Below are 12,579 nucleotides of genomic sequence, written 5' to 3' on the forward strand. Positions count from 1 at the left end.
TAGAAAATAGGCAATGACAACACTGGTTGCCAGGCTATATTGCTTTGATGTCACAGAAGCCTTTTCAGAATTAATAAAGCATGAGAAGTGCTGTTGAGCAATCTGTCCCTTTTAAGCAACGAGGATCTTAGTGCAGATGGATAAACCCACCCTAACTCCTTTAGCTTGTTTCAAATTCACATTTAGAACAGACCATCCTTTCCAAAGAATGGCATTTATACATTCACTTTTTCAGAATTCAAAACCTAAATTACAGCCTGTGCCTTTATCTCTGAAAGATTGAACCCAAACCAAATCCCACATTGAATGCTACCAAATGTATTGTCTTAACTTTGCAATTTGGTCCCATCTCTAGCTTCTCAGAGCTATGCATATTTATTTGAAGGCTTACCATAAAATTCTTGTGTCTCAGACACAGACATTACCAGTTCCCCATCACACACCTCCTAATGCCTTATTCTAGCCTCTGCTCTTTGTTCTACCATCTCAGGAAGATGCTTCTAAGGGGGAAAAAAGGAACAAACAGTATTTTCATTGGCTAGTAACCTCACGTTCCTACCACACTTGGGAATGGAGTTGACCAACATGAATATCTATTGCATAGGTTCCTACATGTGCATTTTTTTCTGAGAAGGTTACAGTCAGAGATGATCAATCATAATTTATCCAAACTTCTGCTTTTTAGGGTTTTTGGATATATGGATAGATTAGTATTCATTATCAAGCTGATCCTGCTGCCACTGACATGAGTAGTTGGCTCTCAACCAATATAATTTCATCATGTATGTGCAAAATATAACTATATACTAACAATGAGATTGCACTTTAATATTTAATTCTAGCTGTAACTCCCTGTGCTGGAACAGATGTGAGCAGGTCAATTTTTTTAGCCATTTGTGGTGGTTTTGCAAGCATAAAACTTTTGAGAATGTTCCTGGTGCCTTTTGCCCTGTGCCATGATGCAAGAGCTCTAGCTTTGAAACTACTGCATTTTGCGTTTTCATCTGAAATGACTAAATTATAAATCCTGGCAGGAAAGAATTATTAATTTAACTGGTTTGCAAATCCCTTTAGATTCCCTTTGTTGTTGGGTGGCTGGCCCAATATCACAGTCTTTTGCTAGGATTTTAAGCTTGCCATTTACTTGATTCAGGCAGTGACAGTGGCATGATATTGCTTCCTGTAAAATCTCTTCCTCAGTGGGCTATTGGCACAAGCAAGTTGTTGATACTGAAATGCTGGAATGAAAAAACAGCTGGTCTGCATGATAGGAAAAGAGAGGAGAATGGATTTATATGGAGATCCGCATGAAACTCTGAGCTGCTGTGGAATATTTGTATTCCTTTAAGATTTGCAGTGTCTGCATTTATTCTACTGTATTTGCTTGTAGATCTGACCCCAAAAAACTTCTACTGCAAGTAAACAATTTAAATATAGCTATTGTTAACATGAGATTTAAGGGAAAAAATTTCATCAAGTGGCTAAGTGACTTTGAAGCCTAAATTCTATTTGAGAACTAACCTAAATGAATAGCTAATTTAAGTTCACATTTAGAAGCCTAACTACTATGTGCCTAAGGCCCAGATTTGCAAAGGTATTTAGGTATTTGCTGCACAATGCTTAATCAATTTAAGAACTAAATCTCCCTTTCAAAAAGGATTTAGGTATTTAGGAGTCTAAATTCTGTCAACAGTCAATGGCAGTTAGATTCATAAGTGCCTAAATCCCTTTGACAATTATATTTTGACTCATAAATCTGTAAGGTAAATGACTGAGCACAGCAATACCTAGATACCTTTAAAATGGGTATAAATCACTTGAATATTGGCCATAGACACTTTTGAAATTTTTTTACCTCAGATCACTGCTCGGTATCTTTAGTAAAGGCACAGCCTGAGCCCACAGTCCTTACACATGCATAACTCCCATGGACCTCAATGGAAGTGTATTTTGTAGAAGGAAGTCTGCAGTTAAATTGATTTAAATTCTGATTTCAGTTATGCTAATAGCAATCTGGAACAATGGTATGCATATTAATTACATTATGATAGGAAATAATTATTCTTGGAAAATTGTGTTTTTTAATTAGGATGCTAGGTTACATTGGCATAATTAAGAGAAGAATTTGGCCTGGTGATTAAAGGCAGACAGATAGGTTCTGATCTTAGTTATGATAGAACAAATCTTGCTGTAGCTACTTTAAAGAAATGTGTGCTGGTATAACTGGAATTAGACTCTTGCCCAATATCACATAATTAATAATTGCTATAAATGTATGCAGTTCAACTCTACATGTCATTTTAATTTCTCTGCCCTTAGTAGAAGCAGACTTTTCTTCTCTCCAGATGTGTGTGGACAATAAGGAGCTAGAGACGGGAAATTATTTTGGCGAGGTAATGGTTCAAAGAAGTTAATTTTTCTTCCCACTTTTCACCTACCTTGCCTTCATACTACATTATTCTTGTCATCTCTCTCTGTGCCCGACAAGGTTCGCTTTTGATTACTATTGTTTTCAGGAGAAAATACGGCCATTGTTTTGTGGGTGGTTGTTGCTATTGGGTGAAAATTTTTGTTTATTTTTTTGTAGTTCATTGTCAGAAAACCACATTAAATATCTGCTTGTTGTCTTTAAGAGAATAGCAAGAAACTCAGTTTTGTTTTTGGTTTCTCTTCCTGTCTCTTTCCCACAGAACGGTTGTCATTATTATTTATGACTAGCACATTTATCTGGCATTGCTTGAGTCATTAAGGAAACGCTTGGGGTTATGGGGGGCTCATGGCAGACTGCTGGAGCTGAGGGGGGGTGCAAGAGTCATGGCAGGAGGAGAGGGTGCAGGAAGCTGGCTGAGCTGGTAGGAACTGCGCTACCTAGCATGGCAGCAGCTCTCCAGGCCTACCCAAGGTGGTGAGAGTCACACTTAGGTTCTCTGGCAGGAAGGGACAAAAGTGGAAATTGTCCCAGGGCCTTGATATTCAAAAGGTCCAGAGCTCCTTGCTGCTGCTACTGTAGCAGTGGTGGCTAATGGAGCTTCATGTCCCTTTGAATAGCCACCATATCACTGCAAGGCTCTGAGGGCTTGAGGGGAGGGTGTGACAGTCTGAGTGGTGCTAAGGCCCTGCCCCTTCTGCCCTCAACCCTATCTCTTCTCTGGGCACAAAGTCAGGCTCACCCTATGCCTTGCTTGGGGGCTCATGGTGGCTGACAGCACCACTGGCCACACAGGTGGCTCCCTGTGGCTACGACTAGACTGCACACCTTCTTCCACAGAGGCTTTGTCGACAGTATGTCCCCCTTGCTCTAGTCAGCCCAGGGATCAACCCCCAGGGTTGAGCCAGCCCTGGGAATCACACAGCCCCAAGAATCCACCAGCTTGGCACTGTGCTCTTGCCGTCATGGCCAACCCCAGGGTGTGTCTAGACTACAGGGTTTTGTTGAAAAAAGTGGCCTTTTGTTGACAAAACTATACCTGCATCTATACTACTGCCGCGTTCTGTTGACAGTAAGTTGACAGAAAGCGGCAGTTTTGTTGACAGCAGTTAACCTCGTTTTATGAGGAAGAACGTCTTTGTCGACAAAAAGTTGTGTGTGGATGCAGAGAGCCAGTTCTGTCGACAAAAAAGGCCTCCAGGAAGAAGCCCTGGTGGACAGTCTAGCCTTTACATATACAGCACCTCTGTGGTTCCTGGCTACAGCCTCTTAAAGGCACAGGCACCCAGACAGGCCTTGCTGTCCAGCAGATAGCCAGAGAACCTGAGATATCCATGACAGCCATGTCCCAGCCTCAAGCCTCCCCAGCCCGTCTCGGGACAGAGATGAGGACCCCTCCCCCGGGGCCACCAAAAGGCAGGCACCAGCCTGGTCAAGGCCAGAAATCCAAAACCTCCTGAAGCTCTGGTCCCAGGAAGAAGCCCTGCAGGCCCTGCAGACACACCACAGGAATTCAGACATCTACGAGTGCCTGGCCCAGGGACTGGCCACCAAAGGGTATCACCCCCACACCATGGCACAAGTCAAGACCAAGGTAGAGGAGCTGCGGCAAGGATATGCCAGGGCCGGGGACCAGAGCTCCTGCTCCGGGGCAGCCCCCAAGACCTGCCCTTACAACTCGGAGTTGGAGCAGATCCTGGGCGGTGGGGAAGCCCAGACTCCACTGTGTGTGGTGGAGTCCAGGTTACCCCACCACATCGTGGACCGACCCCTCCTGAGGGAGGAAGACCAGGCAGGAGAGCTGCATCAGGAGGAGGAGAAGGAAGAGGAGGCAGCAGGGACTCAGACCCCAGAGGCCTCCCAGGTGTCCGTGGATATCGGGGAGGAAACATCAGGTGAGTGCTTTGAGGGGTCACCACACATTGGTGGGTTGGCAGTGTGGGGGACTATCTAGTCCCATTGCCACTGTGGGGCCCCTGTGAAGCTTTCAGGCCGCTGCCCAACTCACATACGGTGTCACGTGTAGCACCTCTGAGTCTCCTGTCCAAAGGAGAGCCCCTGCCAGCCACGGCATGCCCTCAGGGACAGCAGGGGTGCACACAGACATTGATTATCTCCTCTTCTTTTACTCCACAGCCGTACCCTCTACCTAACAGGGGAGCATCACACATGCCCCACCACCATCCTGGACCTCTGGCACCTGCAGGCGCTGGCGTGTGTACACGGACCTGCTGAGGGACAATGTAGTGGCCCTGCAGGACCTCAATAGGACCCTCCAGCAGAAGACACAGGCAGAGGCCGAATGGTGCACCAGGCTGCTGGACGAGCTGGTCCAGCAGCGCACTGACATCTGTGCCACAATGCAGGTCTTCACCTTGCCTGCCCCTGTCACGGGAACTCGTCCTCCAGCCCCTCCTGCTTCTCCAGCACCCTCTTTCCCCCCCCCCCAGCCCTTCCTGCTCCCGAGCCCTCACAAGCCTAACACCTGCCCCCCGCCCTTCCCCCGCCCCCCACAGTGCCCAGGCCAGGACTGGCTCTCGCTCCACCTGATCCCAAGGCCATGCTGATGCCAGGATGCAGGAAGGTGGCAGGACCCTGCAATCAGGGAAGCAGCGGCCCTCTTGAGCCCACTCCAGGTTTTCAGTCCCCCTCCCCGCTCCAGGTTTTCAGTCCCCTAATGCCCCAGTTAAAGGACATTTCAGTTATGTTACAAAATCTTTATTTTTGACTGACAGATTTACTTTGTGGATAAACAGTTAAAAGAGAAAGTTTTGTTAAACAGCATTTTCTTTACTACTAGTGTTTCTAATAAACCAAATTTCAGTTTACAAAGAAAAGTGGGTCTTATATGTGTTCTTAATGGGAAGAGAGTGAGGGTTGTGGAGGGAAAGATCGGGGTGGTCCAGGCCAAACCGTGCACGGGGGAGGCCCTGGGGAGAGTCAGTGGGCTCCTTCTGAGAATCTCTCCCTCAGGGCCTCTCGGATTTGGAAACCAGCCTCGTGAGCTTGGTGGATGGCAGTCATCCGGGGCTGCTGAAATTGCCTCTTCTTGCCATCAGGACCTGTCCTCCACCCCGGTAGGAAGGCCTCCCCTTTCCTCTCACTAGATTATGGAGGGCGCAACATGCGGCCACCACCTCTGTGATGTTGCGTTCGCCCGTCTCCAGGCGTGTGAGGAGGCAACGGTACTGAAGTAAGTCTAACTAACAAATTAGTCCAAACAATAGTAAAGAATAAAATTGTCAGGCATGTAGAAGAACATAATTTGTTGGACAAAAGTCAAAATGGTTTCTGTAAAGGGAAATCATGTCTTACTAATCTATCAGGGTATGTCTACACTACCACCCTAGTTCGAACTAGGTTAATGTAGTCAATCGAAGTTGCAAATGAAGCCCGGGATTTAAATATCCCGGGCTTCATTTGCATCTTGCCGGGCGCCGCCATTTTTAAATCCCCGGTAGTTCGGACTCCATGCCTGCGGCTACACGCGGCACGGAGTAGGTAGTTCGAATAAGGCTTTCTAATTCGAACTACCGTTACTCCTCGTGGAACGAGGTGCCCGCAGCTACACGCGGCATGGAGTAGGTAGTTCGAATTATGCTTTCTAATTCAAACTACCGTTACATCTCGTTCCACGTGTAGCTGCGGGCGTGGAGTCCAAACTACTGGGGATTTAAAAATGGCAGCATCCGGCAAGATGCAAATGAAGCCTGGGATATTTAAATCCTGGGCTTCATTTGCAACTTCAATTGACTACATTAACCACCCTAGTTCGAACTAGGGTGGTAGTGTAGACATACCCTCAGAGTTCTGTGAAGGGTTCGACAAACATGTGGACAAGGGGGACCCAGTAGAAATAATATACTCAGATTTTCAGAAAGCCTTAGACAAGGTCCCTCACCAAAGGCTCTTGTGTAAATTACATGGCCATGGGATAAGAGGGAAGGTCCTTTCATGGATTGAGAACTGGTTAAAAGACAGGAAACAAAGGGTAGGAATAAATGGTAAATTTTCAGAATGCAGAGGGACCAATCCTGTTCAACTTATTCATAAATGACCTGGAGAAAGGGGTAAGCAGTGAGATAGTAAAGTTTGTGGGTGATACTAAACTGTTTAAGATAGTCAAGACAGAAGCAGACTGTGAAGAACTTCAAAAAGATCTCACCAAACTGAGTGATTGGGCAACAAAATGGCAAATGAAATTTAATGTGGATAAGTGTAAAGTAATGCACATTGGAAAAAATAACTCCAACTATATGCACAGTTTGATGGGGGCTAATTTGGCTACGACAAATCAGGAAAGAGATCTTAGAGTTATCGTGGACAGTTCTCTGAAAACTTCCACACAGTGTGCAGCAGTGGTCAAAAAGGCAAATAGGATGTTAGGAATTATTAAGAAAGGGATAGAAAATAAGACACAGAATATCTTACTGCCCCTGTAAAAAATTATGGTACGCCTACATCTTAAATACTGTGTACAGATGTGATCTCCTCACCTCAAAAAATATATTTTGGCCTTGGAAAGGGTTCAGAAAAGGGCAACTAAAATGATTAAGGGTTTGGAATGGGTCCCATATGAAGAGAGGCTAAAGAGACTGGGACTTTTAAGTTTAGAAAAGAGGAGACTAGGGGGGGATATAACAGAGGTATATACAATCATGAGTGATGTGGAAAGGGTGAATAAAGAAAAGTTATTTATTAGTTCCCATAATAGAAGAACTAGAGGACATCAAATGAAATTAATGGGTAGAAGGGTTTAAAACTAATAAAAGAAAGTTCTTCTTCAAACAGTACGTAGTGAACCTCTGGAACTCCTTGCCAGAGGAGGCTGTGAAGGCTAGGACTATAACAGAGTTTAAAGAGAAGCTAGATAATTTCATGGAGGTTAGAAGGCTATTTGCCAGGGGATAGAAATGGTATCCCTGGCCTCTGTTTGTCAGAGGCTGGAGATGGATGGCACGAGACAAATCTCTTGACCATTGTCTTCGGTCCAACCCCTCTGGGGCATCTGGTGCTGGCCACTGTCGGCAGACAGGCTACTGGGCTAAATGGACCTTTGGTCTGACCCAGTAAGGCCATCCTTATGTTCTTATGTTCTTATGACAAAGACAATTATACAAATAGGCTGTGTCTAGACTGGCCAGTTTTTCCGGAAAATCAGCCGCTTTTCCTGAAAAACTTGCCAGCTGTCTACACTGGCCGCTTGAATTTCCGCAAAAGCACTGACTTCCTACTGTAAGAAATCAGTGCTTCTTGAGGAAATACTATTCTGCTCCCGTTCAGGCAAAAGTCCCTTTTGCGCAAAGCTTTTGTGCAAAAGGGCCAGTGTAGACAGCTCAGATTTGATTTGCGCAAAAAAGCCCCGGTTGCGAAAATGGTGATTGGGGATTTTTTGTGGAAAAGCGCATCTAGATTGGCACGTACGCTTTTCCACAAAAAGTGCTTTTGCGGAAAAGCATCCATGCCAATCTATACGCTCTGTTCCAAAAATGCTTTTAATGGAAAACTTTTCCGTTAAAAGCATTTCCAGAAAACCATGCCAATCTAGACACAGCCATGGATTTTGAACAGTAAACACACAAATATATACTTCCCAAAATGGCTCATGAGCAATTCATAGAAAATACTTTTGTATGAAGAATTCAGGTAATCTGAAATTAACAAAATCAAAGTTTACTCACAAACAGAAAATATAAGCTGAAATTGTCAAATAAACAGTTTGAATAGTTTACACAGCTCTAGTGGTTTCTGTGACACCAGTTTTTGCATTCATTTTAAAGTGTGTTTTCCTGGATGATGCCTAAAGGGTAATATTTAATTAATACAATCTGTTTACAAAATTTTTCTTTATGTTATGTGTTGATTTTATATCCTGCAACAGTGTCCAAAAGCTCTGTTGATAGTTACTGGGGAATTTTATTATTAGAAGTGACGATATTTTCCTTGTGTATTCCCTGAATGTGTTAGTCCAGGTAATTTAAAGACAAGGACTCTATTTTAAGGTCTGACTTCTTTAACTGCTTTTGCATCATTATGTGATAGTTATTTATAATACAATAGATGTGTTGGGGAACATTCTTGTGATGCCATATTTTAACTTCTTTAACTTCCACCACAGAGATATAAAGCCTGGCTGTGAACGTAACAGTTTAGTTACAAAGCAGCTGCAGGGAAGGAATGATATAATCAGGCTTCTCTACTGCCACAATTTCTCCTGAGCATAGACTATTTGAAAGGGAAGTTAAGTAGTACTAAGTCTATATAGTAGTCATATTCTTACATGTAAGAGGGTCTGCCATTTTTACTTTTGCAGCAATTGAATGTAGATACAACCAGTTAATTTAAATAACATCAGCAAAATCCTGTTGAAATCATGTTTACTAACCATGAATAAATGTATTAGGTGAAAGTCCACTTAAAGCTGTTCGAAAAGTATTCCTCTTTAGTTAACTACATTTATATCTCCTTACACAGATGGACAACTATATGTGAATTAAAAACACCAATCTTCAGATAGATATTAGAATCAATAAATAATTTAGCTTGACTGAGGGACATTGTGTTAAACATTAAAATATTCCAATATCCTCAGATATAAGGCACTATTAAAATGCCAAATTTTATTAACTTCTCAAGAACCATTGTAAGTGTTATTTGAAGAGGTTCTGGGAAATCTGCTGCCTGCCTAGAGGCTGCACTCCAAGGCATTGTGAAAAGATGCTTAATGTTCACCTGTCCCTAATCACTACTACCATGCTACTTATGTACCTTAGTATGTATGACCTTGAGTAGAACAGTAGTGACTACTGGGCTCTGAGAGTAAGGGCGAAGGAGTTGGGGGAACAGACACATCCTCACCCTTTCTTCCACATAAGGGCCCACACAGGGACACACACACACACACACACACACACACACACACACACTAATATGTGTGTGTCTGTGTATCTCCCTGTTTGGGATAGATAGATGTAGATGTAGATCTATCTGTCTCTAGATATAGATATATATTAATGGGGGAAGGTGACCAAAGCCCTCAGACACCAGATACGCCTGGTAGAATAAATCTCGTGACTGGAATAATGTTATGAATATCATTCATGTGTAAAACCTACTTTATGAGGAAAAACTCAAAGAGCTTTGCTTGTTTAGCCTAATCAAAACATGGCTGAAAGGAGACATAATTGCTCTCTAGAAATACATAAGGGATAAGTACCATAGAGTGACAGGAATAAATTAAGCACCAATATTGACAAAAGACCAAATAGAAATTAAGTAGTCATCAACAAGTTTAGGCTTGAAATTAAACAAAGGTTTCTAACCAGCAGAGGAATGAACTTCTGAAGAGCCTTCCAAGGGGAGCAACAGAGGCAAAAAAACTAAGTGGCTTCAGTAATGAGCTTGATAAGTTTATAAAGGAGATAGTTTCATGAGACTGCCTACAGTGGCATGTAACTGATCAGCAACTGCTTGTAGCAAATATCTCTCATGACTGGTGGTAGACATTAGATAGGGAGGACTCTAAGACTACATTCACACTGCAACACTATTTCAGGATACCATTATATCCCGAAATATCTATCTCGCATCTTAACAGCAAGCTCATTATTTTGGGCTCGCTATTCTGACATCCCTGTAAACCTCATTCCACAAGGAGTAAGGGACCATTTCAGATTAGTGGGTTATTTCAAAATGTGGCACTGTGTAGATTGAAATAAGATATGCAATTTGCGTAGCTCAACTTGCTTATCTTATTTTGAACTACAGTGCAGTATAGATGTAACCTGAGTTACTACAGAGAATTATTTCACAGCTGTCTGGATACTGGGTCTTGCCAAAATTATCAGGATGCGAGTGACCACTTGAGGGGCTAGATGGAATTTTCCACCTTGTCAGATTGGCTAAGACCCAAAAGGAGTTTTGACTTTCTCTGATGTAGAGAGGGGTACTTAGCAGTTTAAACTAGTTTAAAAGGTGAATTCTCTGTAACTTAAAGTATTTAAATCATGATTTGATGACATCAGTAACTCTGTGAGAGATTATGTCTCTATTACAGGAGTGCATAGGCAAAGTTCTCTGGTATGCAATTTGGAAGTGGTCAGACTAGATGATCACAATGATCCCTTCTGGACTTAAAACAGATACATTCATCCTTTGGCCAAACAACACATGAGAAACTCATGTTTATCTGATTATCCATTAAGGCCCTGACACCTTCTTCAGAGAAGAGTCCTCAGCCCTGTAAAAGTGGGCTATATTCTTTGTTCTTAGATGCATACACTTTTACTTAGCTGTATTAGAACACATTGTTAGCTTGTGCCCACTTTACCAAGCAATCCAATTTTGTGCAGTGACATCTCATTATTATTCACCACTCTGTAACATATGCAAACTTTATCGGTGATGATTTTATGTTTTCTTTTTGGTCATTGATAAGAATGTTAAATACCATAGGGCTGAGAACTGATCCCTGTAGGACCCACTAGACGCACATCCATTTATACCAACTTTGAGACCTGCCAGCCAGTTTTTAATTCACTTACTATATTATGTCTATAAGAAGCACATGGGATCTTTCTAAGTGAAAAGGCAATACACCACGTTTATTAAGAACAGGATAGTAAAGAGCATATGCATTCATTTACACTGTAAAGGGTCCAGGTCAGCAGGAGGCCATGCTGACTCCCTATACTGCCCAGTTAAAGGACAATTGCAGTATCGCATTCGGTAAACAGCTCATAATAGCCATGCCCTTGGTCAGGGCGGGCACCAAATGAGCACTCTAAATAGTCAGGGACTCAAGCCTCTCATGGTATGTCTACACTACAGCACTAATTCGAACTAACTTAGTTCGAATTAGTTAATTCAAACTAAGCTCATTCGAACTAACGCATCTAGAACTAAAAACTAGTTCGAATTAGCATTTTGCTAATTCAAACTAGCTCGTCCACACTGATTGGAAGCAGGGGCGCATTTAAGGGCAGCTGAAACCGGTTCTGGCAGGTCATCAGGTCAGTAGTTGCTTTGTGTGGCTGCTGTCTGAGGCTATCTGAGGCTCGTGCTTAAAGGGACCCCCCCGGACAGCCAGTTCTCAGCTTTTCCTGCTTGCTTGCCAACCTCGCCGAGGGACAGCAAAGCGTTGATGTCTGCACCCGTGTGTGTCGGTGCTTCCCTTTGGGGACGCCGCCGCAGGTGGCAACATGGAGCCAGAGCTCACCCTGCACCTTCTGGTGCACTTTCTGGAGTTGCTGCTGCAAGCCTTCCAGCAATGGCTCGAGGCTGCCTGGCACCTCCTGGTGCACGTCAGCCCCCTGCCTCTCCACCTGGCCGCCCTGGGGGCCATGGAGGAGCCGCGGCGGTGCCCTGGCACCGGCGTGCCCCGCCGCATCTGGCGTATGGACACCAGCAGCGACTGGTGGGACCGCATCGTCCTGGAGTGCTGGGAAGACCGACAGTGGACCCAGAACTTCAGGATGAGGAGGGACACCTTCCTGGAGCTCTGCGAGTGGCTCGCCCCTGCTCTGCGCAGAAGGGACACTCGCATGAGGCCCGCCATCCCCCTCCAGAAGCGGGTGGCCATCGCCCTCTGGAAGCTCTCCACGCCGGACGGCTACTGATCCGTCGGGAACCAGTTCGGCGTGGGGAGATCCACCGTCGGAGCGGTGCTCATGCAGGTACGGCACTCGTCGGCCACTGCGCTGGGGGGGGGGTGGCAAGGAGGGGATGGGCCGCCCCAGGGACAAAGGGGGGGAGGGAGGAGGCGAAAGCGCCCCGCACCGGAGGGGTTGGTCTGTCCCGGCCGTACTACACGCCGCCAGGGGGGTTGCTTCCGGGAGTGGGGCATGGGGCACTGCCAGGGCACGAATGCTCCCAGCCACCCGGGCGCCCCACTGATTGGCGCTTTGCTGTGTCTCTCTCCGCAGGTGGTCAAGGCCATCAACCGGGTGCTGCTCCGCAGGGTGGTCCACCTCGCCGACCCGGACGCCATCATCTGGGGATTTGGCACCCTCGGCTTCCCCAACTGCGGGGGGGCCATCGATGGGACGCACATCCCCATCCGTGCCCCGGTACACCAGGCGTCCCATTACGTGAACCACATGGGGTACTTCTCCATGACCCTGCAGGCCGTGTGTGACCACCAGGGACAGTTC

The sequence above is a fragment of the Pelodiscus sinensis genome, chromosome 3 (genome assembly GCF_049634645.1).
Source record: "Pelodiscus sinensis isolate JC-2024 chromosome 3, ASM4963464v1, whole genome shotgun sequence".
Lineage (NCBI taxonomy): Eukaryota > Metazoa > Chordata > Testudines > Trionychidae > Pelodiscus > Pelodiscus sinensis.